The sequence below is a fragment of the Lactuca serriola genome, chromosome 1, assembly GCF_051521515.1.
Source record: "Lactuca serriola cultivar US96UC23 chromosome 1, Lser_US96UC23_V15, whole genome shotgun sequence".
Taxonomy (NCBI): Eukaryota; Viridiplantae; Streptophyta; class Magnoliopsida; order Asterales; family Asteraceae; genus Lactuca; species Lactuca serriola.
The window spans coordinates 47,456,852-47,464,405 of NC_136408.1; positions in this window are offsets into that span (position 1 = coordinate 47,456,852).

Genomic DNA, 7,554 nt, shown 5'->3' on the forward strand with positions numbered 1-7,554 from the left:
AAGGTAGGTAAATGACAATTTACCAATTTCCACCATGAAAAACGAAAATTGAAAATTAAGTTTTAAATGGATTCAAACTCCTAGATCTTTTGAGATTCATTAAACTTTTCAATGACATGTTTAATCTCGAGTGTTCCCTTCGTTTGTGATTGGGATGCCGAGGATCTCAAACAAGTTGTGGATAACCATGCAAATATACATGGTGCTCCCAATATTACGGTCACCTAATCGACGTGCCGGTTAACCACACACGTTCCATCGATCTATGACAAACATCGAGTCGCCCTTTCTACCTTTGCTTAGAGCCCAATTAGTATGTCGGTTAACCACACACGCTCCACTAACGTCTTAGCAAGGGTACAAAGTGTAATTTCATGGAATAGCACCAACTCCACCTTTTTCCTAAAGTAACTAAGATTTGAGAATTTTTAAAACATTCAGTTACTTCGTATTTCATTATAATTATAATGAAATGTTGTGTCCTTTCATACCCGTTCGGCTAACGAACCTCCACTAGTCAAGAGTGTGGTGGATAAGAATGGATACCCAATGGCGGTCATTTTACAGGTCGCTTCCTTAAATACCCTTATAGACCAGGTTTGTGAATGATGCCTACTAACGGTAAGATTGGCCATTTACTCATACATATGTAATATTAGACCTTTAATTTTATATATAGTATAAGAGTGTATTTTACACTTTTAAAATACTAGGTGGTCTAATTTAATAAAATTTTACTAATAATTTAATTAAATATAAACCATATCATTACAGAATTATTAACTCTCCTTTAATTATACATTTAATTAACTTAATAAACCCATAAGGGTCTAATTTGAACTTTTCAAAAAAAAAAATACTAGGGTTTTAGAATTAATATTTCAAAATTAATACATTTTAATCAAAAAATTAAATTCCAAAACTTGAGGGCAAATTTTAAAACTTTTCAAAACAATTAGGGTTTAGAATTTAAACATTTCAAAATTAAACTTTTTAATCAAAAATTTAAATTCCAAAACTTGATGGCAAGTTTTTGAAAATTTTCAAAACAATTAGGTTTAACTATTTAAATTTCAAAAACTAAAACTATTAAGTTCAAATTTAAACTATAAAACTAAAGGGTGTAAATTGAAACTTTTCAGTGTTACTAGGTTAAATATTTGACTTATAATAATCCTATATTATCCATATTTAACCAAATCCATCAATTTTGATGAGGATAACCATTCCAAACTTAAAAAATCGGATTTAGGCACGAAAAACGAGTTTTGGCAATTATCCTCAACAAAATCTAGCCAAAAAATCGAAAATCCCGGCGACAGAGCAGTAAACTTGTCGAGTTGGGCTCTAAACTCGTCGAGTTCATATAGAACTCGTCGATTTCATGCTCCAGACAACAAAAAATTTTGATTTACTGATCTCTGACAGTTCATTATTTCATCAATTCACTAGAAAATGACCTAGGCTCTGATACCACTGATAGGTTTTGAGCACTACATCAATCCTGTGGTGTACATGCAAACCCTAAAGCTTTGGATCTAGTTTGTCTAATGAACATGAAATAATCATCTAAAGCTCATAAACCCTAGATTTAGCATGTGATATATATTAACATAAAAATAGGGTTTAGATCTTACCTTGATTGTTATGTAGCAATAACAATCTATTCCTTCTTGTAATTGGCTTCTGAAAGCTTAGTGTCACAAGTGTCACACCTCTGATGGATCACAAACACCAAGAGCAAGAGGAGGACTTAGGAGAGGAGAAGGAGGCACCAAAAACGTCCAATAAACTCCAAGGAATGCTTAGCTACGTTTTTGGGTGCCCTAGGGTTCCTTTTATACGTGTGTGGGCTGCTAGGGTTTTCAAGGGAAACCCTAATTCTCTTCTTAGGCATTAAGCAACTCATGGAGTCCCTTTAGAAAGCCCTTGGATGAAATCCATATGGTCTTCCCATAGATTTCATCCAATCCTCTTTCCAATTAGAATCCATAACCCACAATGCAATTATCTTATAATCACAAAATTAATTCTTAACTAATATTAATTAAACAATATGATTTCTCTTTTAATATATTATAATATAATAATAATCATAATTATACTCTTTCTTCATAAATCATCCTATCATGTTGCTTTGGTGAAGGCAACGCAAAAGGACCATGCTCACAATCGGGTCAAGTACATACCAAAATAGTTATGGACTTAGACACTAATCCAACAACAAGTTCCTTGGTTGCATCTCGGCCCTTCTTGGCTTGAGTACGAATCCTCTGCTTTTAGTAATATGGGCCCATACTACTTTCCACATCTATCTATACCTTCCTCAAGGATTTCTTCGACTTTACCAAGTCCCTTCTACTGCCACTGCTCTCTGCTACTCTCATCCTAGGTTTTCCTAGGTTCCCAAACCTGCCCAGTCCTCAGCTGTTCAAAGACTCTTCATGATGCCAATTAACCACTACATGAATACCATCACATGTGGCGAGGCTCGGATAATCCTTCTAGTAAAGGACTCATCCCTACAACGGTTAGACTCAGACGAGAGATGCGCAGTAGGGTCAAATCCAACACTCTGATATTATTCAACCCTGGTCACATGTGACTTAATGTATTTATCTAGTAGTTAAATCCTATCACTCAAAGTCCCATAAAGCACAAAGCAAACAACATTCAGACAAACAGAAAAATCTAACCAAACAAGCCACTAAATCCTCTTACCAAGATTCTATACTAGCATGTAATTTCTAGGCTCATACAATCAGGCATAACCCTAAATGGCCATCCAACTATTGGCTGATCAGTTCTAGCATGTGAATCGCATAATCATATCATATCATATAACAACTATGTATTGGTATTTTGGGAACCACTTACTTGAGCTTGGCCGACTGCACGCATCATTCCCCTTTCTTTTCAAAGATCTTTTCTCTTTTCAAATTCCTTTCAAAATTCTTTTATACAAAAAAATGATTTTTTTTTCTTTTGAAAATTCTCATACCAAGTCCTCAGTTTGAGTCTAGACACACCCGAGAGTGTGCCCGAATCCCTCAAACCAAGGCTCTGATACCAACCTGTAACATCCCAAAATTCAATGCCAAAAATTTCATTTTTAATATAAGAAAACCGTTAACAACTTTGTTCCATATATTGAAAACATTTCAATTAAACCAATTATCAAAGTCCAATCCCCAAAGATCACATAATGCAGAATAACATGGGTGAATGCACTACGATTGTCCCAAGCCATTTTCTTGAAACTGGCAATACTTGAAACCAAAACTGTAAACTATAAGCACGAAGCTTAGTGATTTCCCCAAATACCACATACCATACATATCAATTGTGCCATACATGCCATACATGCCATACATATTGTGAGTCATACATATCAAACATGTCCATAATCAAGTAAGGTGTTATGTGCCAAACATAGTCTTGCCTTTATGTCACAGGTCGCATGTGGTCTTTCTTGCCAAGCCTGGGGCCATCCCCCTCAATCTTAAAGACAAGTGCCAAGAGGCACCGCATGGTCTTCCATGCATGCATCACAAAGACAACTAGCATACATTCTAACTACACTACTTAGCTAATCAGCATATAGTGTGCCACGAGCCATCTCCTGGTCTCTCATACATATTTCCTAGGGCTAACCCCCGGGTCTTGTTACCATACATAATAACATATAGTGTGCCATGAGCCATCTCCTAGTCTTTCATACATATTGCCTAGGGCTAACCCTCGGGTCTTCCTACCATACAAAATAACACATTGTATGCTAGGAGCCGTCTCCTAGTCTTTCATGCATAATGCCTAGGGCTAACCCCCAGGTCTTCCTATCATACGTAAACTAAATGGGCCGACATTGGTGCCTTAGACCCGTACAAACAGTGAGGAGACTCGCCTCGCACTACTGAAGACTAGCTGAACACTTCTGACTGCTAACCAGAAATTGCTAAACTGCTGATCCTTCGGCTCCCCGAACTATCAATACCCAAAATAACACGTAGACCACAATACCATCATAATTCAAACCATGTCAAACTTGATCAAGGTCAACGGTCAAAGTCAACGCTCCGAGTTGACTCAAATCGCTGAGTTGGCCCACCAACTCGTCGAGTCCCACAATCCACATGTAGATCTGGACTTCGATCCTACTCGTCGAGTCTTCCTTTAGCTCGTCGGGTTCACCTTTAAACACGTTGGGACACTTCTACAACTGAATAGCGGAGTGCACCTTGAACTTATCGAGTTCATCTTCATAAGTTAAGGATATGGTATTGGACTCGCCGAGTTCACCCTTGAAGGGTTTTGGGTAAGAAACAGCCTGACTCGCCGAGTACCAAGCGCAACTCGTCGAGTCCTCCTAAGTCCAATTCTATTCAGACAATTTTAGTCGAGCACAAAGCATCTAGGACCTAGATCTAACCTTCTAGGGTCGAAATAACATGCAAAGCCTCTGCCTTTACATCTATGCATGACCCTTTTTGCTCAAAAGGCCATAACAACCTCTTTAACCTTGCGTGTGGAATTCTAATGGCATAAGGCTTGCACCTTTATGCTTTAACCACCCTAAATAGTTCCAGATCTGAAAGGATCTGGCTTGGGGACGTCCAAATCCCAAAAGCAACCATTCTTGGACCAGAGTCTTCGTAAAAGGGGGGAAAGAATAGATCTAATGAACTAATGATCAAGTTAGAGACTTGATTACCAGAAAATGATGAGATTGAGAAGCTACTTCTGGATCAACAAGCGTCTCCTTGAGCCTTCAAGTTTCCTCTTCTTCTTCTTGACTTCAAGAGCACAAAATACTCTAAAAATAGCTCACAAGCATTAGGGTTTCGAGATCTGTGGTTTCTGGTCTTGGAGACTACAGATGAGACCAAGAGAAGGGGAATAAGATCCTTAAATAGGGTACCAAGTCCCGAATTTAGGGTTTTCCCAACCTAGACCAACTCGTTGTGTCGGTCCCCCGACTCATTGAGTAGGTCACTTAACCCGCGACCCGAAACGTGCTCTTACTCGTCGAGTCATCATACCTACTCGACGAGTCGCTTCCTTATTTTGAGGTTTTCATTTCCTTTCTTGGTCTTCTAGATTTGGGGTGTTACACAATTAATATATTATTCGTATAATATATTAATAGATCACAAATAACCTCTTTCTCAAATATCCATCCTATCAAATTGCTTCGGTGAAGGCAACCCAAAAGGATCATGCTACTATCGGGTCAAGTACATACCAATTATAGTTATGGGATTTAGACACCTAATCTAATAAAAAGTTCTCCTTAGATGTGGCTTACCCTCTTGTGATGTGTAATGGGTTTAGCATTTCATATAAATTGGAAGTGAGTGACTCCCATTTTATGAAAGAACATTTGTGAGATTAGTTTAGTGAGAGAAATTAACAATACCCACTTATAGTCTTACTATTCTAATGGAGCTTAAACATGTTTATTTACTCCTAGATCTTTTCTATTCCGCGCATGTCATCATAATTCGAGTCACTACAATTAGTATCAGAGCGAGTGTTCTTGAAGTTCTCAAGAATTTGAAGCATGATGTCAACATGATTTGGTGAATCTCAAATGGGTGTAAGTTCTTCATCTTTGAGAGAGTTTTTTTTCTACAAATCGGATTTATTCCTTGATTTGATTCAAAATTCGATTTCCCTCTCTATAATACTTGTTAATTTCACTTTCTCTCTCTATAACTTGGTTCATATTCACTTTCTCTCTCTAGAACTTGGTTCATATTCACTTTCTCTCTCTAGAGATTTCATTCATAATCACTCTCTCTCTAGAAATATCCAAGTTCTTGTTTTCATGGTGTATTTAGCTTATGATTCTTGGATCGTGATGATTAAAGATATCAAACGCAAAGTCAATGAGAAACAATTTTATGGGTTATTGTTGAAAGGCGGGTTGATTACATGGGAAACTTTGATTTCTTATGGAGGCTTGAAAGCTAATCATGGAAAATTAATATTTCAACCTCTTGATCGATATTACCATGGATATGTTGTGCTTTTATGATAGTAAAAAGGAAGGAAAAGAAAAAGAATTATTCAAAAAGGAATATGCCTCTCTTATTCAAGACTCAAATGATCTTCATGTTCTTGAGTTTGTTGAGGATGTTCTTGAAGAAGTTCATCATGTTCATGATGTTCAAGATGTTCAAGACAAGGGAATTCAATGTGATTTCATGAAAATTTTAAACTTTTTTGTTGAATTGGAGTTCAAACTGATGAATGCTTGAATTCTTGTGATTTGTTTGAAGGAATGATGTCATATAAAAAGCCTTCAATCCAAGAAGTTCAAATGTATCAAACTCCAAAAAATTTGATTCAAACCTGCAAAGTTGAAGTTATCAAGAATGATGTAGTTCTTAAATTCAAAACTTCAAGATCCAAAAAGATGAAAAATATGAAGAAGAAGAATACCAAAAGCAAGAACAATTGAGTTTCTAAACAAATTTATTCAAAAGTTGTCTTGAAGCCGAAATCTATGAAACAAATTTGGGTTCCAAAGCAACAACCATCAAGTGTTGCAATGAATTCGAATTCCAAACCTAAGGTTGTTGAAGATTGTCGAAATCGTTATGAAGATAATGCTAGATCATTGAAAAATGAGAACGGATAAAACAACATGCATCGTGGATGGTACAATGTGAAGATTGGAGATTTTCTTATTCCAACAAAAGAATCGAGATCTTCCATAATCAATTCGAGTATTGCAATTAGAAAAAGAATTATCAAGATGGTTTCTCAAATTCTCAAATGGATTCCGAAGAATTCGTGTTGAGATCAATAATGAACGATCCAGGTTTTCTCGAAATTCATTCATAATTTCGATTCATCTGTTTTGAGCCCCATTGATGATCCAATAATTTTTTTTATATGAAGCACCAATATCAAAATCAAATTATCAATATTTTTTTTATTGTTTACTCTCCATATTTAGAAGCCCAATTCAAATCTGTTACTGTTCATCTTTTTATAAGATTGAGCCGAATCAATTAATTCTTTTACTATTCATCAATTCGAGCCCAATCAATTAACTCGTTACAGTTCAACAATACAAATCAGTTTAGAGTCAAAATTGGAAAGACTCTCAACATTTTTTGCGTCATACTTCAACTTGGAAGTGGTCTTATTTATTTATTTACTAGGTGTGAAACCCGTGTATTACACAGGTTGATTAAAAAAATATATCAAAGTTTAAATATTAAAAAAAAAATTAAAATAAAATTTCAAAATAAATAAACATATTCAACTAATGAATAAATAGAATCACGATTAAGAAGATCATCCATAATATCAATGATTGTTTTGTCATATTCATTAAATTTATTATTATATTCAATGTATTTTAATATATGTTATATACTTTTTAAGATTCTTTGCATTTATTATCACATTAAAATATATTTAATACTTTACGTATATAAATTTAGTATTATGTGGCATATTGATTGATTTAATTCAAAAAAACCACAAAATGACATGTGGATTTAAATTTAATTAAAAAAATTACAAAATTACATGTGGCAA